Genomic DNA, 25,717 nt, shown 5'->3' with positions numbered 1-25,717 from the left:
GGATAGACAGAGGCCTTTTGCAAAGGTGGAAGTGTCAATTACAAGAGGGCACAGGTTCAAGGTGAGGGGGGGAAGTTTAAGTGAGGTGTGCAGGCAAACCTTTTCACGCAGAGAGTGGTGGGTGCCTGGAATGCACTGCCTGAGGGAGGTGGTGGAAGCAGGCAGATCGAGTAAGGGCTGGAGGTTTTTTTTTGTTTCGTTAGGACATCAGGATCGGCACAGGTTTGGAGAGCCGAAGGGCCCTGTCCCGTTCTGTACTTTTCTTTGTTCATTGCTCTGACAACACTTTCCGAAAGACTCCTTTACAAGATCATTCATTAACACATGTAGTCTACTGTTTTTCGATTCCCTAGTTGGTTCTTCAATATACTATTCTAGAAAATGGCTCAGGATACTTTCAAACAATTCATCCCCCACAACATTACTAATTATGTTTCACCGAGTCTCGATGTAGATTGATTACTGCATTACCCTTCTTAAACACACCTCAAACTTCCTGACGTACCTGAGATTCACATTCCATCTGCTGCTGGGTGACCTACAAACACTTCACACCAATGGATTTTGCCCCTGGCTGTTTCTTAGGGTCACCCAACTGATTTTACACTTCGATCTTCAAGAACTAAAGGTCACCTCTGACTGCACGACTAAAGCCCTCTTTAATTAACATAATTGCCCCACCACCTGCTTCCATGTTTAGCCTTGCTGCTTTGTCACTTGCCATCTCAGTTTCAAACTTCCTTGCCTGTCTGCAAGAGTGTCTCTCTCTCTCCCCCTCTCTGCTTTTCCTTTTCTCCTTCACTCCTGTCTGTGTCTGTTTCCCCTGGTCTCCCTCTCCTTCTGCCTTGCATAGCTGATTGCTTTTGTCTATCTCCAGAATCCCGCCTCTCACATGGTGATCCCCTCGCCTGGCCCCCACCCATCCGATTTCTCTCCACTAATTGGTGTCCGTACCTCTGCCTCTCGTACTGAGTAAGAAGTCTCACAACACAAGGTTAAAGTCCAACAGTTTTATTTGGTAGCAAATACCATCAGCTTTCGGAGCGATGCCCCTTCGTCAGATCTCGTACTGAGATCAGTCAGATTGTTACCGCGGCAACAGAGGAAATCCATCAGCAAATATAACTGAAAATGGAAATAACAAAACCACCATCACACACCCTCAGTTCAGTTCAGAGGAAGATTAACCCAAAATAGTCAGTTTGTTTTAAGTTAACACTGAAGCTGCGATTCCAATATTGCACAACTGATATAACAAGGCCGAACACTGCGGTTTTATTAAATTAAAGTTTGAGACAAAAACTGATCAGCTTGACAGTAAATAACATTTTATATCCTCGATACCTGGACTCAGTGCTCAGACTCTCCATACCTCTCACTCAGCATTTCTGACCTCACCTTGTAACCTTTCTGCACTGTCTACAGGACCGGAATAAATGCAACATTCTCTCACCTTCCTCTCCAGAAAATATACGGAAGTTCTTTCAATCTCAAGGTCTCTCTCTGGTTGGCACTCTCACAATCCTGTGCTGGTTCACCTCTTAGTCCCGCAGTCCACACTCCTTGCTTACTTCCAGCTGTGGACTTTCTCAATCAATCCAGCATTCACCGGAGATCTGATTAAAGCAGGAGAGAAAAAAAAAGTGACTAATAGTGCCAGGTGAACGAGAACGACAATTTTCTCACTCCCAGGTCAGCCCATAAACCAGAACTGAAAGAAAGAATAAGACGGTTGGAAATGTTTCAATTAGAATGGCAATTTCCTCAATCCTGGGACAGTCCATCCAGTGAAGCGAACAGGGAATTTCAATAGGAGTGTTGGAAATGTTTAAATTACTGTATTTTCACTGGACACATTAATGAAGGTTACAAAATGTCTCATCAGACTATCCTAATTTTCAATCTGGGGTTTCATAAAATCCCGAGGTTGAAGAAGGGGTTTATTTGACCCATCGAGTCTGCCCCGATGACAATCCCACCCAGACCGTATTCCAGTAACCCCACATATTTACTCTGCTCATCCCCTGACATTCAGGTCAATTTAGCATGGCCAATCAACCTGGCAACGAAGGTGGAGTCCCAAAAGAAGACCCAGGAGAAGAACCAGGATTCTGTGCAAACAGAAAGAGCATTTAAGACCGATGATCCAGTCCATGTGAGGAACTTCAAGGACGGCAACCATTGGACCCCCAAGATTATAACAGAAAAGACAGGGCTCATGTTGTACAAAGTCCAAGTGCAGGTCAAGATTATCAGGAAGCACCTGAACCATCACCAGAATAGAGAACCTGTGTCAGTACAGGCGACAGTACCAGTCACAGGCATGGCCACTGCCAGCGACGAGCCATAAATGGAGATCGAACACACGCTGGCCCCTCCAAGTGATTTGATTTGTTATTGTCATATGTATTCAGATACAGTGAATAGTATTGTTTCTTGCTCGCTATAAAGACAAAGCATATTGTTCATAGAGAATGAAAGGAAAGAGTGCAGAATGTACTGTTACAGACATAGCGAGGGTGTAGAGAAAGATCAACTTAATGCGAGGTCGGTCCATTCAAATGTCTGATGGCAGCAGGGAAGAAGCTGTTTTTGAATCGGTTGGTACATGTCCTCAGACTTTTATATACTTTTCCCAACGGAAGAAGGGGGAAGAGGGAATGTCTGGGGTGCGTCGTGTCCTTTATTATGCTGACTGCTTTGCCGACGCAGCGCGAAGTGTAGACAGTGTCAGTGGCTGGTTTGCGTGATGGGATTGGGCTACATTCACGACTCTTTGCAGTTTATTGCAGTCTTGGACAACGTAGGAGCCAGACCAAGCTGTGATACAACCAGAAAGAATGCTTTCTATGGTGCATCGGTAAAGGTTGGTGAGAGTTGTAGCGGATATGCCAGATTTCCTTAGTCTCCTGCGACGGACTCCGACATGGAAGTGCAGAAGTCCAGTGCCCCTGGTGAAGCGGGGCCTCAAAAGGAACCAGATCGGTGACTTTGCCACACTTTCTCCAGAAGCAAAGGTCCCCCATCCACTTCACACCCACTGATCTGGTCCGACCTCCAGCTGACCCAAGGCCGGTCACTAAGCAGCAGAAAGGATGCTTGCCGGTGGGGGTGCAGGGAATAAATTGAATTGCGGGGGGAGAGAGGGATGTTATGATGGCCATGGGGAATCATCAATAGATCTCTGCTGGACCTCTTTTCCTCTGAGTATCAGCTCCCCTAGGGAAGGAGCAGCTGGTGGGGGAGGGGGGAGGTGAGGGAAGGGGGCATTAAAATCAGTTGGCTCCACACAGGCCAGCAGTTGTTGACTCAGGGCTTATTTACACTCTACAGCAGTCGAATGGCACTCAACTGCCGCTGTAAATAAATGGGTGTATGGTGATGGAAAACTGGCCTTGGTAAGATTACTACACCTTGATATTATTTATTTTCATGGATATTAAAATAGTTTAAAACTCAATCAGCAGGCTCTGATATCTGCACTGGCTTTTTGTGAGAACAAGGTTCAATTTTTCTCACTCTGACATCTTCTTCCTACAATCATTTATCTAATTCCCTTCAAGGATGTCGGGGTCTGTTCTGAACCAGAAAAGATTCAAACCATCCCCTCCCAGTTTAACGCACTGTTTGATCTAACAATTCAATCCTGATGGTACCACAAGTAACCCGCTGTATTACTGAACGGGTATTTGTTTCCGACCCATCAATCTTTCAGAACATGAACAGTGCTTTCTTTCCTTTAACAGGATTTATTATCATTTTAATGAATGGAATTGACAGGATCTTACAGAGTAAGATAAAAAAATGGGGGCAGAATATTAAATTATACCCAATGCTAATTCATCCTCAGAAATATAACCAGTTGAACTAGTCTATCAGCAGCTCAGTCCCTGCACCTCAGGTATTAACCTAACAATTACAGCTCAGCTCCACCTGGAGCCATTGTGGGCGCTTGGAATGGAATTCAAAGCTGAACACACTGAGCTCCAACTAACCTCATTATAGCGACCTGTAAAAACTTATTCAAACTGAATCCAACATATACTGATTTCTGTATCAAGAATCAGTCTCAGCATGACCATCTGTCATTCATTTCCTACTCCATTCAAATCTGTCGCTTTTAAATCCAAAGAGTATTATCTCACATTGTGCCCCAAGAAGGTCCTCCCACAATCTCTTCACTGTCTGTGGAGACCCTGTGCTCCCTGTCCCTGGTTAATCGCATCACCTCTTATTCAAAATGAGAGGGATGGTGGGCAATAGAAACAAGTTGAGCTGTGAGGGTCCCAGTGTTGAATAAACTGTTTCTCAGTTACTGCCTGAGCTCACAGTGAGATAATAGCTACAGCCGCAAAGGATGGATTCACTGCGGGAGCTCACAGTGAGATAATAGCTACAGCCGCAAAGGATGGATTCACTGTGGGGAGCTCACAGTTAGATAATAGCTACAGCCGCAAAGGATGGATTCAAGGTGGGGAGCTCACAGTTAGATAATAGCTACAGCCGCAAAGGATGGATTCACTGCGGGGAGCTCACAGTTAGATAATAGCTACAGCCGCAAAGGATGGATTCACTGCGGGGAGCTCACAGTTAAATAATAGCTACAGCCGCAAAGGATGGATTCACTGCGGGGAGCTCACAGTTAAATAATAGCTACAGCCGCAAAGGATGGATTCACTGTGGGGAGCTCACAGTTAGATAATAGCTACAGCCGCAAAGGATGGATTCACTGCGGGGAGCTCACAGTTAGATAATAGCTACAGCCGCAAAGGATGGATTCACTGCGGGGAGCTCACAGTTAGATAATAGCTACAGCCGCAAAGGATGGATTCACTGCGGGAGCTCACAGTTAGATAATAGCTACAGCCGCAAAGGATGGATTCACTGCGGGGAGCTCACAGTTAGATAATAGCTACAGCCACAAAGGATGGATTCACTGCGGGGAGCTCACAGTTAAATAATAGCTACAGCCACAAAGGATGGATTCACTGCGGGGAGCTCACAGTTAGACAATAGCTACAGCCACAAAGGATGGATTCACTGCGGGGAGCTCACAGTTAGATAATAGCTACAGCCGCAAAGGATGGATTCACTGCGGGGAGCTCACAGTTAAATAATAGCTACAGCCACAAAGGATGGATTCACTGCGGGGAGCTCACAGTTCGATAATAGCTACAGCCGCAAAGGATGGATTCACTGCGGGGAGCTCACAGTGAGATAATAGCTACAGCCGCAAAGGATGGATTCACTGCGGGGAGCTCACAGTTAGATAATAGCTACAGCCGCAAAGGATGGATTCACTGCAGGGAGCTCACAGTTAGATAATAGCTACAGCCGCAAAGGATGGATTCACTGCGGGAGCTCACAGTTAAATAATAGCTACAGCCTCAAAGGATGGATTCACTGCAGGGAGCTCACAGTGAGATAATAGCTACAGCCGCAAAGGATGGATTCACTGCGGGGAGCTCACAGTTAGATAATAGCTACAGCCACAAAGGATGGATTCACTGCGGGAGCTCACAGTTAGATAATAGCTACAGCCTCAAAGGATGGATTCACTGCGGGAGCTCACAGTTAGATAATAGCTACAGCCGCAAAAGATGGATTCACTGCAGGAGCTCACAGTGAGATAATAGCTACAGACACAAAGGATGGATTCACTGCGGGAGCTCACAGTTAGATAATAGCTACAGACACAAAGGATGGATTCACTGCGGGAGCTCACAGTTAGATAATAGCTACAGCCGCAAAGGATGGATTCACTGCGGGAGCTCACAGTTCGATAATAGCTACAGCCGCAAAGGATGGATTCACTGCGGGAGCTCACAGTTAGGTAATAGCTACAGCCTCAAAGGATGGATTCACTGCAGGGAGTGGAGGAGAATAATCTCCCTGGGAGGCGACACATTTAAATGGAAGGAAGAAAGAGATACTTCACAATCAGTTCAGAAACTACATTCCCACTTGACCTTAACCACACCGGCTTTACTGTCACTGTGCAGGTCCTGCCTTTGTCAATTCAATGCAGCCTGGTTATCTCAGTAGAAATCATACCAATCATCTGAGCTGACCCTGTTTATAATACCCGTGTCTGAGTTTCACCCTCTGGTAAAAGTTATGAGATTCTTTCGAGGTTTCTATTTATAGGAGAGAGTAACCAATTGAACCAGTTTGACAAGTCTGCACCCAATTCAGCTAGAAACAATGTTTGAGGCTGATTAGAGAGGTTATCATTTCCAATTCAGTCAGTGCAGTGAATTTCTATCTGTAACATTACAAACAGTCACAGTGTACATCTGATATTTTGACTGTTAACCAAACACTTGAGAGTGCGTTCATTACCCGAGTATTGGTTGGAGCAGGGAAATGCAGACTGTGCAGCTAAACTCTGTATGTTGAGGGCATGATGTGGAGATGCCGGCGTTGGACTGGCGTAAACACTGTAAGACGTCTCACAACACCAGGTTAATGTCCAACAGGTTTATTTGGTAGCACAAGCCACTAGCTTTCGGAGCGCTGCTCTTTCGCCAGGTAAGTTGGAGTTCTGTTTGCAAACAGGGCATATCAAGACACAAACTCAATTTACAAAATAATGATTGGAATGCGAGTTTTTACAGTTAATCAAGTCTTAAAGGTACAGACAATGTGAGTGGAGACAGGGTTAAGCACATATGAAAGAGGTGTGTATTGTCTCCTGCCAGGACAGTTAGTGAGATTTTGCAAGCCCAGGCGAGTCGTGGGGGTTACAGATAGTGTGACACGAACCCAAGATCCCGGTTGAGGCCATCCTCATGTGTGCGGAACTTGGCTATCAGTTTCTGCTCAGCGACTCTGCGTTGTCGTGTGTCGTGAAGGCTGCCTTGGAGAGCGCTTACCTGAAGATCAGAGGTGAATGCCCGTGACCGCTGAAGTGTTCCCCCACAGAAAGAGAACACTCTTGCCTGATAATTGTCGAGCAGTGTTCATTCATCCGTTGTCGTAGCGTTGAGGGCGCCAGAGCTCTAAAATTAATTCCCTGTAATTACAAAAACCCATATCGAGGAAGGTCCAGGGCCCAGCCCGGTCTGAACTGGGATGTGGGAATGCTCTGATTCACCTCATTCCATCCCTCTTAAAAATGAAAATAATGGTGTGGAACAGGAGTGGTCTGATTCTGGGAGCCTCACTGATAAACAGATCACCTTCATCACTGCTCCAGCTCAGTCACTGTATAAAACCTCATGGAAGGGGAATGGCTACAACAGCCCATGTAAAATAATCTGACTGAGAAAATGGTTTAAAATAAAGAAATACATAAAGTACAGGAGCAGACAAATCTTACCTTGACCTGCAGATTCTCTGCTTCCGTGTGGAGTCTGCTAGTTTTCTCTTTGTAAACTCTTTGCTACCAAACGTAATGTTGTTCCTGGTTTTCTTTCAGCAAATCACAGTTCAGTAATTGGATCTGATCTCTGTAATTTGAGATTTGTATTACATCTCGATGGGTTGAATGGTTCCTGCTGTGCTGAAACGACTCTGTCTCTGTCCTCCGACTGGAAGTTGCTATTCAGAAAACACATCATTGAGCCAATTTAAAAACTCTTTGAACTGTGAACAAAGTTAGTTACAAACAATTTGTAATTAATTGCTGTCACACAGTGAGTTCAATCGGAGTCATGCCTCCAGAACGAATCACTGGGTTTCAACCTGAAACTGTTTAAAAACTCCATCGATTTTCTTATGTTTAGACTTTCAAACAAAGGGCCAGTGTCAGATGTTTCAATGCAGGACCTGATAACTTTAAAGGTGAACACATTAACTGTTTAACTGCTGAATGGAAGTGGGGCTGCACAGTGAGAAATTTATTTCCCCATGCTCAGTCATATAATGAAACTGGATCTTATTCACTCCAGGCTGCCTGTCGACCCTGCCTCCTGTGTTCACTGACCGACATTGGGATTCAGTCCAGAAATGCCTTGATTTTAAAGTTCTCATTCCCATCTTCAATTTTCTGAATGATTTCATCCCTTCCGATATCTTTAACATTCTCCAACGCTGGAACCATCCAAAGTTTCAGCGTTCTTTCAATTCTGCGTCCCTCATTTCTTTCATCCCTCCATTGTCAGCCGTGCCTTCATCTGCCTGGGTCCAGAGCTCCAGAATTTACTCCCATCTGTCCCTTAGAAATCTTTTACAAATCTGCCTCTTTTATCAAGCTTTTACTCTCCTGTCCAGTAAGGACAGTAAGACAACAAACTTGCTTCATTTTGCTCCAGTGAAGGACTTTGGAATATTTTATAGCACTAAAGGAGCTATAAGAATGCAAATCGCTTTTGTTGAAATCAAAGCAAAATACTGTGAATATTGGAATCTGAACCAAAGGGTGGGATGGGTGGCCCAGTGGTTAGCACCGGTGACTCTCAGTGCGAGAGACCCGGGTTCGATTCCCGGCTTGGATCACTGTGTGTGGACTTTGGACGTTCAACCCTTGTTGACCTGGGTTTCCTCCGTTGCTCCGGTTTCCTCCCACAGTCCGAAAGATGTGCTGCTTAGGTGCATTGGCCACGCTAAATTCTCCCTCAGTGTAACCCGAACAGGCGCCGGAGTGTGGCGACTTGGGGATTTTCACAGTAACTTCATTGCAGTGTTAATGTAAGCCTACTTGTGACACAAATAAATAAACATAAACAGAAAACACTGGAAAATCTCAGCAGGTTTGACAGCATCTGTGGAGAGTGAATAGAGCCAACAGCCCTCAGCAGAGCTGACCATGGTCCTTGCGGGCATTCCCCTCGGTGAAATGGAGCTCGTGGCAACAGGCTCTGAACTTTTGCACAAGACAAACACTTCGCTGCTCTCTCCTCGATTTGGGTATCGAGCCCTGACCACCAAAAATAACTTCTTTAATAACTCAGCTTCCCTCTGGAAACTTGACTGACGATATTTTATGGTATGTCCGGCTGACTGTGAGAAATGGAATCCTAGTATGAGGCCCAAAAAATATTGTTAGTGACCGATTATCCATTAATTCAGTACATTTCCTTCCACATCGGTGTTGCCCTGATTCTGAAAATGATTCCTGGAGCTTCCTTTTGTTTGTGTGCAGAGTTCATTCCTGCTCTGTTCAAGGTCTTGGTGCAAAAACTATCGGCTTCTCTTTCCCATCGGGCATTGCGTGAGAAACTGCTGCCTCCATCCCATAAGGCGATGCGTTATGTGCCAGTTGCAAAGGTAAATTTGGATTAAAGTGTGTCAGGATTTCTGACTTTACTAGTACCTCTTTAGCTTGTACGAAGGCTTTCTCACACACATCCACCCATTTCCATTTCTGTTTCCTCTTATGACACAAAAAGTTGTGTAAATGTTTAAGAATAGTCGCTAGATTAGTGACAAACCTTTCATGAAAAATACTTTAATAAGCCCAAAGGAGAATTAAGATGATTGATGTTGAGGTGCAGGTGCGTCAGAAATGGCTTTGACTTTTGAAGGCAATTTGTGCAGTCTCTTTGCATCTATAGAAGATTGGAAATCTTCCGTATTTATCTTTCCGTAATCTTAATCCATGATCTTCTAGTCTCTGGAGTGTGGCATCTAGGTTGTGGAGATGTTCTTCCTCATTCTTTCCAGTAACTTAGATATGGCCTATGAAACACTGGACTCTTTCTAATCCGCTTAGAATTTGATCCATGGCACATTGGAACAGCACAGGTGCAGACATGATGCCAAATGGAAGTCTTGTCTATCTGAATAGCCCTTGGTGTGTCACAATCATCAAATATTGTTGTGAATCTGGATCCACATTCATCTGGAGATAAACACGATTAAGATCAATTTGACTGAAGTGTTGCCTTTAGCCGAACCAGTGAATAAATCCACCTTTCCATCATACAACATCTGTTAGCTCTGGGATCAGGCATTTCCCAAGAGTAATCATTAACTCTCCACAGCCGGTGTGACACAGACAGCTGTCCAGTGAAATCCAGAGAGTCCCACTGGTCTCCACAACCTGGTTACAGGTGGGATCCTGTTCACTGAGACTCCACACTGGGAAATCCCATTGGTTAAAGATTTACTCCCAGTGCAGGATGAAACCAGACTAATTCCCATGGCAGAGAATATTCTCAAGGGAAATGTGGAGTTTGGTGATCAATGGTGAATTAAATAATCCTTCACTTGGTTTCTAACAGCCTGGCAGGGTTGTACTATGTTAACATTTATATTTGATGTGTTTGATTTGATGGAGTTTTGATATTAAGCTCTGGTAATGTATGAATTATATCTCTGCACTTATACATTATAAGTGGATATGGTTCCTCTGGACAGTGACAATCTCCATGAGATGAGTGCCCTGGTTGAAGCTCTAACTTGAATACAGTGACCAAATTTCTCATTGTGTCAGCAGTTGACCAATGAACACTGTAGGAGGTGAAAGTAGTTACCACTCTTCTACTAATATTAACATCAATGTATAATATTATCATTCGTAAAGGTATCATCAAATAAGGTCATATGGATTGAACTGAAGAACAAGAAAGGGACACTGACAGTTCTGGGAGTATAACATCTACCCCAGACAGTCAAAAGGAAGTCAAAGAGCAAATATGTAGTGACATTGCTGAGAAGAATGTACTCAAGAGGGGGCTGGATAGAGCATTTGGGGCAAATGGGATCAAAGGTTCTGGGGAGAAAGCAGGATGAGGCGATTGAGTTGGACGATCAGCCATGATCGTAGTGAATGGCGGAGCAGCTCAAAGGGCTAAATGGCCTCCTCCTGCTCCTATCTTCTATGTTTCTCTGCATAGAACATAGCACAGGAAACGGCCCTTCAGCCCACGATTTTGTGCTGAACATGATGCCAAATTAAACTAATCCCTTCTGCCTGCCCCTGGTCCGTATAACTCTCTTTTTTGCATATTCATGTGCTTCTCTAAAAGCCTATTAAATTCCCCTATCATATCACCCCTGGCAACGCGTTCCAGACACCAACCACCACCACCACTGGCACCGCGGTCCAGACACCAACCACCACCACCCCTGGCAACGCGTTTCAGACACCTACCACCACCACCCCTGGCAACGCGTTTCAGACACCAACCACTGCCACCCCTGGGAACAAGTTCCAGACACCTACCACCACCACCCCTGGCAACGCGTTTCAGACAACTACCACCGCCACCCCTGGCAACGCGTTTCAGACAACTACCACCGCCACCCCTGCCAACGCGTTCCAGACACCAACCACCGCCACCCCTGGCATCGCGGTCCAGACACCTACCACCACCACCCCTGGCACCGCGGTCCAGACACCTACCACCACCACCCCTGGCAACGTGATCCAGACACCTACCACCGCCACCCCTGGCACCGCGGTCCAGACACCTACCACCACCACCCCTGGCAACGTGATCCAGACACCTACCACCGCCACCCCTGGCACCGCGGTCCAGACACCTACCACCACCACCCCTGGCAACGCGGTCCAGACACCTACCACCACCACCCCTGCCAACGCGTTCCAGACACCTACCACTCTGAGTAAAAAATATGCCTCTCACATCTCTGTTGAACAATCCCCCTCTCACGTTAAGTGCAGGCCTCTTAGTAGTAACTCTCGGTAGAAAATCTTCTAGTAAATGTCAACCCTATGATCATTTTATAGATTCCTTTCAGGTCTCCCCTCAGCCTCTGCCACTGCAGAGAAAAGAACCCGAGTTTGTCCATCCTCTCCTTATAGCTCATATCCCCTAATCTAGGCAGCATTCTGGTCAACCTCTTCTGCACCCTCTCCAAAGCCTCCACACCCCTCCTGCAATGTGGCAACCAGAATTGAACACAATACTCGAAGTGCAGCCGAACCGAAGTTTTATGAAGCTGCAACATGACATCCGAACTCTTAAACTCAATGCCCCGACCAATAAAGACAAGCATGCCGTACACTTTCTTTACGACCATATCTACTTGTATAGCCCCTTTCAGGGAGCTATGGACTTGAACCCCAAGATCCCTCTGTCCATCAATGCTATCCAGGGTCCTGCCATTGACTGTATACTTACCCTTAACATTTGACCTTCCAAAGTGCAGCACTTCACACTTGCCCGGATTAAACTCCATCTGCTATCTCTCTGCAAATATCTGCAACTGATCTATATCCCGCTGTATCCTTTGACAACCTTCTATACTATCCACAACTCCACATACCTAGAGTTGTCTGCAAATTTACTGACTCATCCATGTTATCATCCAAGTCATTTATATATATCCCAAAGCAATAGGTCCCAGTGCGTATCCCTGTGGAACATAACTAGTCACGGACCTCCAGCCAGAAAAACACCCTTCTACCACAACTCTGACTTCTTTGGGCAAGTCAATTCGGAATCCAAGTGGCCAAGTCACCGTGGATCCCATGCTTGTAAATCTTTTGGATGAGCCTAACATAAGGGGCCTTGTCAAAAGCCTTACTAAAGTCCATGTAGACTAAATCCACTACTCTACCCTCATCGATCACCTTCATCACCCCTCAAAAAAACCAATCAAGTTAGTAAGACATAACCTGCCCCACACAGGCACATGCTGACTTTCCCGAATAGGCCTGGCCTTTCCAAGAGCAGAAACAAAATGGCAGCGATCAAAGTGGATTTCAACTGTCCCAGAATTAACTGAGATGAATTGAGGTTGGGGGGCAAAGAGCAATCAAAATGCATTTGTCCAACAATATACTCTACACATGAAGTTTACAAAAGTATATTACAAGACTACTCAAAGCTGACAGCACACAAAGTGCAAAACAAATAAGTTTCTCCCAATTCTGTATGTTATTTACTCCATTCACAATCACAGTTAACATTTAGCGTGAACATACGTCAAACGTGTAGCCTGAGGGTTTATTTTGAGTTTTCATTCTCTCGGTGAGGGGTCTTAAAAAGCAGCCTTTTCCCTTTGTGGGAGCTGCCCCAGATTTTACTGTGGCCCCAGTACGTTATCCTGAACCTGGGAATGTGTCAGTCTGCGATTACAGAGCTGGAATTAAAAAGGAACTCGCAAAAGCAAAGAGAGGGCAGGAAACAATAAGGGGGCTGTAAAAAGGAAAGACAAAATATATTTTATAAAGACAAAAAATGCAAACAGATAACTCAGACAAGAATACCAAGCATTAAAAAACAAAATGGTAACTTGTGGATGGAGAGAGACGAAATGCACAGGGTTCTTAATGATCTGTGTGTCTGTTTTCACAAAACAGGGAAGCGAAGCAGACCTCTCAGTTAAAGATGAGGGTTGTGAAATATTGAATGTGTTAAACTTAGTGAGGGATGAAGTGTTGGGATATTCACCATCTTTGAAAGATTTGGATGAAATGCATCCCAGGCTGCCAAGATGAGTAAGGGAATAAAAAGAAGAAGCTTTAACCATCACTTTCCAGTGCTCTTTGGCTGCAGCGTGATGTTGTCAGATTGGGGAACTGCTAATGTTGTACAGTTATTTAAAAAGCAGCAAGGGGTAATTACAGGTCAGTCAGTTTGATCTTGGTGGACAAATTATTCAAAGACCTTCCGACAGTTATTATAAATGCTCCTTTAGAAAGGCATCAATTGGTAAAAGAAAGGTGATGTCTGACTATCCTCACTGGATTTTTTTCAGATTAGAGAGACACTTGTTTGATGCAGTCTACATGGGTTTTAGTGAGGTTTTTCTGACAACTGGTCAGAAAAGTAAAAGCCATTGGATCCAAGGGAAAGAAAGTGGTCATTTGGATCCAAAACTGGCTCAGTGGCTAGAATCAAATTGTAATGGTGGATGGATATTTTTTGTAATTGAATGACTATCCAGTGAGGACTCCGTACTCGGCGCCTTGCTGTTTGTGGCAAATATCAATAATTAGTCCTAAATATAGCAGTGATCGGCACAAGGAAGGTCATCTGCTTATTTCTCCACTCTTCACAGTTCTGAATATTCCTCTGTAGTTACAAAAGAACATAAGAAATAGGAGCAGGAGTAGGCCATCTAGCCCCTCGAGCCTGCCCCGCCATTCAATAAGATCATGGCTGATCTGACGTGGATCAGTACCACTTACCCGCCTGATCCCCATAACCCTTAATTCCCTTACCGCTCAGGAATCCATCCATCCGCGCTTTAAACATATTCAGCGAGGAAGCCTCCACCACCTCAGTGGGCAGAGAATTCCAGAGATTCACCACCCTCTGGGAGAAGAAGTTCCTCCTCAACTCTGTCTTAAACCGACCCCCCTTTATTTTGAGGCTGTGTCCTCTAGTTTTAACTTCCTTACTAAGTGGAAAGAATCTCTCCGCCTCCACCCTATCCAGCCCCCGCATTATCTTATAAGTCTCCATAAGATCCCCCCTCATCCTTCTAAACTCCAACGAGTACAAACCCAATCTCCTCAGCCTCTCCTCATAATCCAAACCCCTCATCTCCGGTATCAACCTGGTGAACCATTTCCAAATTCAACGAGCAATAATCCGAGCGAAAGGCGTGAAGAAGTTTCCTGACTTCCTGTAAACTAAACACAAGTCCTCTTCCTGAAGAGTGCTCCACCCGTAAGCAGCCATTGTACCTCGGGTATCCAGCACTTCCAATATTGCGAACAAACATTTACTGGTCCCATCACCATTGGCCAGGCCTCATAAACCCCACATGGGAGACTTAATTGGGGCTGGAGTGAATTGCAGAAGAAAAACCTTCCTGAGGTTGCAAATGATCCTCCTCCACTGACTTAAATATAGGAGCCATGATTAAGAAGTTTGCAAGTTATATGAAAATTGGTTGAGTCGTTAACAGTGAGACAGAAAGCTTTAGAATGAAGGAAGATGTCTGTGGACTGAACAGCTGGGCAGAAAAGTGTCAAATAAAATTAATCCAGAGTAGTGTGAGGTAATGCATTTAGAAAAGGCAAATAAGCCGATGAAATACACAATAAATGGATGGATTGGGGAAAGAGAGACCAAAGAAACAGAGATATGTTGGATTCCAGGACAAGCTGCATGTACAGAATATTGGTCAAGGCATTAAATGTAAGAAGTTACATTAATCTTATCTTCTGTCTGCAAAAAATCCCTGTCTCTTCATTTCCGTGTAGTGTGTGTCAGTTCTATCCCTGATCCTCTGCATCAATGAGATAGAAATTTCTTGCAACTTGCTGAAATGAAACAAATTGGAAATGTGATTGTATCCCTTTTCAGTGAGGCTCACAGCTTTACCCTCTGTGTGAAAGCTGCTGCCCATCCTCAGCATGGAATTCAATTTAAACATTCCCCACTTACTGCAGAGAAGGGAGCGGCCCCATTCCAGGCATCAAATTCAACCAGTTTGACAACCTGCGGCTAATTCAACTGTCAACAAGTTTCATTCGAAATTTTACTTTCACTCTTCTTGTTCCAGAGATGTTCAGTAAATCAGTCAAATGATAAGAAACAAATTCCAACTGGGACTTCGGAACTTTGAGCAAACATTGATTTCCTGATATTTGTGGTTTCACCCCAGAGCCCAGGAGCCAGTTCCTGGTCAATGAGCTGAGAGAAGGGCTGTTTCTATACATGGAGATTCACCATTTAACTTCCAAACTGAATGATCTCTGAGCAACAATGGCTGCAGCTGCTGGGCAATGAGCACTAACACTCCAGTTACATTTATTATTGTAAACCAGCAACTGAGACACCAGATTCTGGCCCAATGGAGTTATTCAAGAAGATGCTCAGAATTTCACTAACTCAGGATGACAAGTGAAGTGAATCTATGGCAGGTCATCGTCAACTGTCCTTATCGAGGATGACATCTACTCAGGGTAAATGGAGTTAAGATGCAGATTAGGCAACATTTAATTAAATAGAGGAAGAGGCTCAAGGGGCAGAATAATTTCATCCTGTTACTGTATTTAAATGTTGGTTGAATAATGAAGTGTGAAACTTCTGGAGGATTTGCACCTCCCTTTTAATCAGTTGATCTTGGATTGTTTATTTCAGATGGTGCAACATTTTTATTCAGAGAATGATCAGATAATCGGTTTCAAAGGGCAAACTTTAGAAACGATAGTTTAGCAAAAACACTTTCAATGTTCCATCCTGTGCCAGTTATAGAATCAGGCCCCTAAACTTACTGATAGTTTTATTCTGGGTTCAACCAAATCTCTGAACAAAAGATTTGCTATCGAGTGATTTTAAATATACAGATTTGGAAATTACTGATTTATAACCTGATCCAACATGCTGAGGATTCTAGATCGGATCCACGAGGTTAAATATCAATTTTGATGTTAAATTGATAAGAGTAAGACAGGTGAGAGCAGTGTGCACTCTAACACTGCTTCCAACTCTCCATCTCTGTTGGGTGAGGTCCACTGGTTCTCCTGCACCCACTTGGCAGGACAAGACAACAATTCAGGTTGTTGTTTTACTGTGTGTAAATTACAGACAGTGTGGGCCTCCAAATGAAAAGAGAGAATCGAGCCAAAGTTTTGAGTCAAGATGACCCTTCATCTGAACTTGTATTTTAGCTCATTCTTTAAGTTTCCTAACCTACTAGCTGTAATTGAATCAGAATTTGACCGTATTTAATTCCTAGAAATCGGGAACACAGAGGGACTAAGTGAGTTGGTAAAGCTACAGCATAAAAAAACTGGAAATCTATGAATAGGCAGTGTGAGGCCATCCACTTCAGTTCTGAGTATTTTCTCTGTGGGAAGTTGGATGAAAAAGTGATTACCATCTCCAGGTAAAAGACATAAAAGCAAAGAGTTCAGGGAAGGAATTTCAGAGCTGCAGGTCAAAGGGAGTGGAGATACACAGGAGGCCAAACGTGGAGGAATGCTGAGATCTCAGAGGGGAAAAACCATAGACCTATGTGAACAGGAGGTTGAAAATTCTCAGTCTGGAAGAAGACACAGTGCTAAAGAGAAATGAGGCCTCAAAGGGATATGAAATGCAGGATGAGATAGATCTCTTCGGATGACAAACGGAATAATTTTGGCTTATACACTGAGTTGAGAGGAATAAGCGGTGATTGCGCTGAAACATACAAGTATCTGAAAGGGCTGGGCAATGTAGACACTAAGTAATTGTTTTCCACTCGTTCGGAAATTGAAAACAGCAGTGCAGGATCTCAGGATAAGCCGTGGATTGTTTAGAATTGGGGTGAGGAGAAATGTTTTCACTCAGAGGGTTGTGAATCTTTGGAATTCTCTACCCCAGAGAAGGTGGATGATCCAGCACTGAAAATATTCAGGACTGAGATTTCTGATCTCTTATCGAGTGAAGGGATATGAGGAGCAGCTGGGAAAGTGGAGTTGGGGCAGAAGAGCAGCCACGATTATATTCAATGCAGAGCAGGGGCAAGGGGCCATGCAGTCTACAACTGACACTATTTCTGATGTGTTTAAATTAAAAGCCAGACATTTGCCAACTGGGGACCAAGGCAGTAATATACAAATTAACACTTTCAGTTCACTGCCTGGCAGACAGTAAAAGAAGATATTAATGTCCATGGAGAAGTAGGCAGGGTCAAAGCGGCAGTCAAGTTCACACATTTAGCCAATTAGGAATGGCTGGAACAGAAAAGAGAAAGATCTTACAATGGAGCGTGGACAGTCTTAACAACCATCACCTTGTCTGAATCCGCAATCACCAGCTTCCCCTTTCCCAAAATACAAATGAAGAACGTATCCACCCGCTGCTCTCCATTTATTCAATTGCAGCTCCCAGCTTCACTTCCAACTGAAATCCTTCATGATCATTTGTGCTGCAATTTGAAAGGGAGCCCAAAAACAGAGAGACTTGGGAAAAAGGGCAGAGATTTTTAAAGACAACACTGTTTAAAAAGCTGGGAAAAATTCCAAGTGCCGAATTCGCGTAAAAACTGGAGTAATTCCCGCTGGGGTTTATTTTGGTGGGATTTTCAAATCTCCCACACTGTGCGCACTGCAGAATGCACTCGCGTGAATCTCCTTCAAAACCCAGGGCAGAGCCTATTCCAGCCGGAGAGGCCGGTGGCAGAGCACTGAGCGGGTCACTGTGCAGACGCTGCTTTGTCAGAGCAGAGACTGGGGCTGGCGCAGTAATCCACACTGCCAGCCTCCCGATTGCTGTCCAGCCCCGCGACCCCACACACATTACTGACCGTGCGACCCCCCACCCCTCCCCCACACGCCCTGATCACTGGTCTCGCAGACATGTCTGGGCCAGCCATGACCTCTCTACCCCCCACCCAACCTCCCCCACCGGCCTGGAGGGGGACTGGGGGGAGATGCTTGCGGCCCCAAAGACTTCAGTCCCAGGCCCGCTATGCAAATGGTCATCAGTATAATTTATACAGCTCCGCACCGATTTCTGGCACAAAGCTGACTGCGCCAAAAATCTGGCCAGTGACACACGGAGGCCGTGGCACCCAGCGGGAAGCCCGCTACACGGTCTTCGCTTGCGTCTCTCGGCTCACTGCACTGCTCGTGGACTGGGGGAATCACCCCCATAAACTACAAAAGGCGAGAGAAGGTTATGTTTATCATTCACCAGTTCAGCCTCAGCTTCAGCACTGCACCCAATTTGAGGTCTCTGGAAAGAATGTAAAGCAGCATTTCTGGCACAGCTCCAAGAATCAGGATCTTTACCAAATGACTGCAAAGGTTCATGAAGGTGGCTCATCACCACCTTCTTATCGACAATTAGGGATCAGCAACAAATGCCGGTGATGTCCCGATTCCATTGACAGAGAAGAAAAACTTCAGTTTTGTAGACCATGGAGAAACTGGCACTATTCTCCGAGAGCAAAGAATAAAGAGCGTCTGAACAGGGGAGTTCAAAATGAGGAGGCTTTGATAATGAGAAGTGTTTCCACTGACAAAAGGGTCAGAAGCAGATAAGGACAGATTTATGGCGTTCTGTAATTGGTAAAGGAACCAGAAGGGAGATGAGCTATCTTTTAAACAGCAAGTTCTGATCTGGAAAGAACTATCTGAAAAAGTGAGGCCGCAAATAACCTCCCCTCCTGTTCTCCCTCCAACTGCTCTAACTGAGGATTTTAGGGTTTTGAATGGAATTATCAGTTGACAGAAATTTTACTCACTGGTGTGAGAGTCGCCGGGTCCGGATGGGATGTACCCCAGGTTACTGTGGGAGGCGAGGGAAGAGATTGCAGAGCCTCTGGCGACGATCTTTGCGTCGTCGATGGAGACGGGAGAGGTGCCGGAGGATTGGAGGATTGCGGATGTGGTTCCTATTTTCAAGAAGGGGAATAGGGATAGCCCAGGAAATTACTGACCGGTGAGTCTAACCTCAGTAGTTGGTAAGCTGAGGGACAAGATTTATGAGCATTTAGAGAGGTTTAGTATGCTCAAGAATACTCAGCATGGCTTTGTCAAAGGCAGATCGTGCCTTATGAGCCTGATGGAGTTCTTCGAAAATGTGACGAAACACATTGACGAAGGGAAAGCAGTAGATGTGGTTTATATGGATTTTAGCAAGGCGTTCGATAAGGTCCCCCATGCAAGGCTTCTAGAAAAGGTGAGAGGGCATGGGATCCAAAGGGCTGCTGCCCTGTGGATCCAGAACTGGCTTGACCAAAGGAGGCAGAGTGTGTGCATGGATGGGTCTTTTTCTAAATGGAGTTCGGTCACCAGTGGTGTGCCCTAGGAACCTTGCTGTTTGTCACTTTCATAAATGACCTGGATGAGGAAGTGGAGGGATGGGTTGGTAAGTTTGCCGAAGGTTGGTGGGGTTGTGGACAGTCTGGAGGGATGTCAGAAGTTACAAAGGGACATAGATAGGATGCAAGACTGGGCGGAGAAGTGGCAGATGGACTTCAACCCAGATAAATGCGTAGTGGTCCATTTTGGCAGGTCAAATGGGATGAAGGAGTACAATATAAAGGGAAATAGTCTTAGTACTGTAGAGGATCAGAAAGACCTTGGGGTCTGGGTCCATAGGACTCTAAAATCGGCCCCGCAGGTGGAGGAGATGGTTAAGAAGGCGTATGGTGTGCTGGCCTTTATCAATCGAGGGATTGAGTTTAGGAGTCCGGGGATAATGATGCAGCTATATAAGACCCTTGTCAGACCCCACTTGGAGTACTGTGCTCAGTTCTGGTCGCCTCATTGCAGGAAGGATGTGGAAAAGATTGAAAGGGTGCAGAGGCGATTTACAAGGATGTTGCCTGGATTGAGTGGCATGCCTTATGAGGATAGGTTGAGGGAGCTCGGTCTTTTCTCCTTGGAGAGACGTAGGATGAGAGGAGACCTAATAGAGATATATAAGACGTTGAGAGGCACAGATCGTGTGGACTCTCAGAGGCTTTTTCCCAGGGTGGAAATGGCTGCTACGAGAGGACACAAGTTTAAGGTGCTGGGGTGTAGGTACAGGGGAAATGTTAGGGGGAAGTTTTTCACACAGAGGGTGGTGGGCGAGTGGAATCGGCTGCCATCAGTGGTGGTGGAGGCAAACTCTATAGGGTCTTTTAAGAGACTCCTGGATGAGTATATGGGACTTAATAGGATGGAGGGTTATAGGTAGGCCTAAAAGGTAGGGATATGTTCGGCACAACTTGTGGGGCTGAAGGGCCTGTTTTGTGCTGTAGTTTTTCTATGTTTCTATGAGAGCTCAGGACAAGGGGACAAATATCTTATTATCAGAGCCAGGATATTCAGGAGATAAATTTAGGAAACACTTGCTCACACAAAGGGTGGGGGAAGTGTGGAACTCTCTCCCACACATAGCTGCAGATATTAGCTGTTGAATATTCTCCCCGTGTCTCCATGGGTTTCCTCCGGGTGCTCTGGTTTCCTCCAACAGTCCAAAGATGTGCGGGTTAGGTGGATTGGCCGTGCTCAGTTGACCCTAGTGTCAGGGGGTTAACAGGGTAAATATGTGGGTGTTATTGGGGTGGGGCCTGGGTGGGATTGTGGTCGGTGCAGACGTGCTGAGCTGAATGTGCTCCTTCTGCACTGTGGGGATTCTGTGAACAATTTTCACTCTGAGATGGGGATATTTCTGCTGCCAGAAGGTGTGGATCTGAAGCCCAGGCGGCTGGATGGAGTTTGTCTCCCTGATCAACGGGCAGCTCAGGCTGCAGGGACTGAATGTCTGCCTCCTCCTCTTGCTGCTGCCGGAGCTCAGAGCTTGTGCAGCTCCTGGAGCTGGGGGAGGCCATTCGGCCGCTTCAATATGGGACAGCCCACCTTTCAGACAGTTTATCCCTTGTCTGATGTCGGTGAGCTTTGTGTTATTTTTATTGAAGGGTCATTAACAATGTGCAGATTCACACAGACTCTCTCCATGTTACTGGGTCACCAATGTTGCTGATCTTTCCCCTGAGCGGGGACACTCACAATAAGGAAACAGCCTCCTCACCCAGGCCCGGCCCGTTGCTAAGGGAACCTGGCTCAGTCACTGCGCAGGCCCGGCCTGTTGCTAAGGGAACGCGGCTCAGTCACTGCGCAGGCCCGGCCCGTTGCTAAGGGAACGCGGCTCAATCACTGCGCAGGCCCAGCCCGTTGCTAAGGGAATGTGGCTCAGACACTGCGCAGGCCCAGCCCGTTGCTAAGGGAATGTGGCTCAGACACTGCGCAGGCCCAGCCCGTTGCTAAGGGAATGTGGCTCAGACACTGCGCAGGCCCAGCCCGTTGCTAAGGGAATGCAGTTCAATCACTGCGCAGGCCCAGCCTGTTGCTAAGGGAACACGGCTCAGTCACTGCGCAGGCCCGGCCCGTTGCTAAGGGAATGCGGTTCAATCACTGCGCAGGCGCAGCCCGTTGCTAAGGGAATGCAGTTCAATCACTGCGCAGGCACAGCCCGTTGCTCAGGGAATGCGGTTCAATCACTGCGCAGGCCCGGCCCGTTGCTAAGGGAATGTGGCTCAGACACTGCGCAGGCCCGGCCCGTTGCTAAGGGAATGCGGCTCAATCACTGCGCAGGCCCGGCCTGTTGCTAAGGGAACGCGGCTCAGACACTGCGCAGGCCCGGCCCGTTGCTAAGGGAATGTGGCTCAGACACTGCGCAGGCCCGGCCTGTTGCTAAGGGAACGCGGCTCAGACACTGCGCAGGCGCAGCCCGTTGCTAAGGGAATGTGGCTCAGACACTGCGCAGGCCCGGCCTGTTGCTAAGGGAACGCGGCTCAGACACTGCGCAGGCGCAGCCCGTTGCTAAGGGAACGCGGCTCAGACACTGCGCAGGCCCGGCCCGTTGCTAAGGGAATGCGGTTCAATCACTGCGCAGGCCCAGCCCGTTGCTAAGGGAATGTGGCTCAGACACTGCGCAGGCCCGGCCCGTTGCTAAGGGAACGCGGCTCAATCACTGCGCAGGCCCAGCCCGTTGCTAAGGGAATGTGGCTCAGACACTGCGCAGGCCCGGCCCGTTGCTAAGGGAATGTGGCTCAGACACTGCGCAGGCTCGAGCCCGTTGAGGTCAGCTCGGCAGGTCACGTGAGGAGCTGTCAATCAATTGCCTATTCAGCATCTTTGTTCAATCATTGACTGAATAAATTCTGTTAACCTGTTGCATCAAACTCACTGTCTGGTGTCTTTTCATCTTGTCCCAGGAACTTAGTTCAGGTCAGTGAGTCTCACACAAGCAGCTGGAAGCACTTTGTGCTCTCATGGTTATCCTGTCCACCCAAATAGTCTGAAGATTTCAAAGGTTGGTGTGAGATTCTTGAATTTACCAATGTATGGGAATAACAATAAACATATGGAATTTTAACCATATCTCACCATTGACTTCAATCATGCACACGTACAAACGCATGTACGCACACACGGAGATGGCCCGGAACTTGCACATGTTCACGTGTGATTTCAAGAAGAAATTAGATATAACTTTTGGGGCTAAAGGGATCGCAGGATTAGGGAGGGGAAGGGGAGATCAGGATATTGAATTTGATGATTAGCCATGAGGAAGAGTTCATAGAGTGTATCTGCGATACCTTCCTTGAACAGTATGTAATGGAACCTACAAGGGAGCAAGCTATCCTAGATCTGGACCTGTGTAATGTGACGGGAATAATTAGTGATCTTACAGTTAGGGATCCTCTTGGAAGAAGCGATCACAGTATGGTTGAATTTAAAATACAGATAGAGCGTGAGAAGGTAGAATCCAAAAGCAATGTCTTGTGCTTAAACAAAGGAGACTACAAAGGGATGAGGGAGGAGTTGGCTCAGGGAAACTGGGAGCAAAAACTTTATGGTGGGAAAATTGAGGAACAGTGGAGAACTTTCAAAGCGATCTTTCACGGTGCTCAGCAAAAGTATATACCAGTGATATGGAAGGACTGTAGAAAAAGACATAATCAGCCATGGATATCGAAGGAAATAAAGGAGGGTATCAAATTGAAAGAAAATGCAAACAAAGTGGCAAAGATTAGTGGGAACCTGGAGGATTGGGAAATCTTTAAAGGTCAGCAGAAAGCCACAAAAAAAGCTATAAAGAAAAATAAGATGGATTATGAGAGTAAACTCGCTCAGAATAAAAAAAAACAGACAGCAAAAGTTTCTACAAATATATAAAATGAAAAAGAGTGGCTAAAGTAAACATTAGTCCTTTAGAGGATGAGACGGGGGATGTAATAACTGGATATGAGAAAATGGCTGAGGCATTGAACAGGTATTTTGCGTCAGTCTTCACAGTGGAAGACACAAATAACATGCCAAGAATTGATGAGTGGAAGGCTATGGCAGGTGAGGACCTCGAAACTATCATTATCATGAAAGAGGTAGTGTTGGGCAAGTTAATGAGGCTAAAGGTAGACAAGTCTCCTGGCCCTGATGGAATGCATCCCAGGGAACTAAAAGAGATGGTGGGGGAAATGCACTGGTGATAATTTACCAAAATTCGCTGGACTCTGGCATGGTTCCCGCAGATTGGAAAACAGCAAATGTGAAGCCACTGTTTAAAAAAGGAGGTAGACAAAAGGCAGGTAACTATAGGCCAGTTAGCTTAACTTCTGGAGTAGAGAAAATGCTTGAAGCTATCATCAAGGAGGAAATAGCAAGACATCTGGATATAAATTGTCCCATTGGTAAGATGCAGCATGGGTTCATGAAGGGAAGGTCATGTTTGACTAATTTGGTGGAATTCTTTGAGAACATTACATGTGCAGTGGACAATGGGGAACCTGTGGATGTGGTGTATCTGGATTTTCAAAAAGCATTTGGCAAGGTGCCGCACCAAAGACTGCTACACAAGATAAAGGTGCACGGTGTTACGGGTAATGTATTGCATGGATAGAGGATTGGTTAACTAACAGAAAGCAAAGAGTGGGGGTAAATGGGTGTTTTTCTGGTTGCCGATCACTGACTAGTGGTGTGCCTCAGGGACCAGTGTTGGGACCGCAATTGTTTACGATTTACATTGATGATTTGGAGCTGGGACCAAGTGTAGTGTGCCAAAATTCGCAGATGACACTAAGATGGGTGGCAGAGCAAAGTGCGCAGAGGACGCTGAAAGTCTGCAAAGGGATATAGATAGTTTGTGAGTGGATGAGAGTCTGGCAGATGGAGTGCAATGTTGGTAAATATGAGAGCATCCATTTTGGTTGGAATGACAGCAGACACAGGGAAAAAAGAAGTGACTCAGTACACAACAGATATATTTCAAGGGTATATATATGAGTGGGCAGTAATCTTCTCTCAGAATCAGACAGATTGTGGGTTCAGCTCAGAGCCTCAAATACTAGGCCCTCAGCTTCGATCAGAGACTCCGAACACAGCATGATGGGAGAGCGGACAAAGGAAACTGGTGTTGAATTTGTGAGCCTTGCTTTGTGGGAAGCTTTAGTGCTTGGGGAGAATGTCAACTTTTGAATGGACCTACCATATATTAAGCTGATCTTTCACGACACACTATCGGTAACTGCAACACTATATTCTGCACCCTTTCCTCTCTTTCTCCCCTGTGTACTCTACGTACGGAATGTTTTGTCTGTATAGCGCACAAGAAACAATACTTTTCACTGCATCCCAATACAAATCAAATCAAATTAACACGGTGAAGTTTGGACCCTGTGGGGAGACAGTTGTCTGAATACAGATTCTATCTTATTGTAACATTCAGGTACCACGTGTACTGAGCTCACCAGCGTTCTGTCTGTATTGTGTGAATCCAGTCTTGAAATATCCACTCATGTTGCTAATTCTGCCAAAACAGAAACAGAAAGAGTGTTTGAATTCTCCGTGATTAGACCCCTTAATGATAAACAACATGGTGGATGAGAGGGATAGAGAGAGAGAGGAAGAGATACAGAGTAACAGAGAGGTAGGGAGAATGAGAGAGAGCAATGCAGAGAGTAACAGTTGTCTGAATACAGATTCTACCTTATTGTAACATTAAGCTACCACATGTACTGAGCTCACCAGCATTTGCAGAAGCCATTATATAAATACTGTTCTGTCTGTATTGTGTGAATCCAATCTTGAAATTTGCACTCATGTTGCTAATTCTGCCAAGACAGAAACAGAAAGAGTGTTTGAATTCTCTGTGATTAGACTCCTTAACGGTAAACAACATAGTGGATGAGAGGGATAGAGAGGGAGAGGGATAGAGAGGGAGAGGAAGAGAGAGAGGGAGCAATGCAGAGAGTAACAGTTAGACAGTGAGGAATAGAGATTAATTCAGATGGATAGTGAGTGTCAGGGGAGTCCGAGACGCTACATAAACAAGGTAAAGATTTGAAAATGGAGGAGTGTTTCTTACCCACTTTTAAAAGATAATCCACACTCACACCACTCACATTTCACACTCTCTGCTCAGTC

At 45.7% G+C, this 25,717-nt stretch overlaps 1 long non-coding RNA gene across 2 annotated transcripts in view; it reads right to left on the bottom strand.

The window, feature by feature from the left end:
- LOC144484381 (uncharacterized) overlaps window positions 1-25,717 on the bottom strand; it is a 35,481-nt gene that overhangs the window by 7,517 nt on the left and 2,247 nt on the right. For both annotated transcript variants that reach the window (XR_013496079.1, XR_013496080.1), the window contains exons 2-3: window positions 25,042-25,100; window positions 7,322-7,542 (exon numbers count right to left, since the gene is read on the bottom strand). This is a non-coding gene — a long non-coding RNA (uncharacterized LOC144484381). The remainder of the gene's footprint in view (window positions 1-7,321; window positions 7,543-25,041; window positions 25,101-25,717) is intronic.

Source organism: Mustelus asterias, unplaced genomic scaffold (genome assembly GCF_964213995.1).
Source record: "Mustelus asterias unplaced genomic scaffold, sMusAst1.hap1.1 HAP1_SCAFFOLD_102, whole genome shotgun sequence".
Classification (NCBI taxonomy): Eukaryota; Metazoa; Chordata; class Chondrichthyes; order Carcharhiniformes; family Triakidae; genus Mustelus; species Mustelus asterias.
Note: the sequence above shows the minus strand (reverse complement) of the source record. Positions and strands in the feature narration are given on the sequence as shown.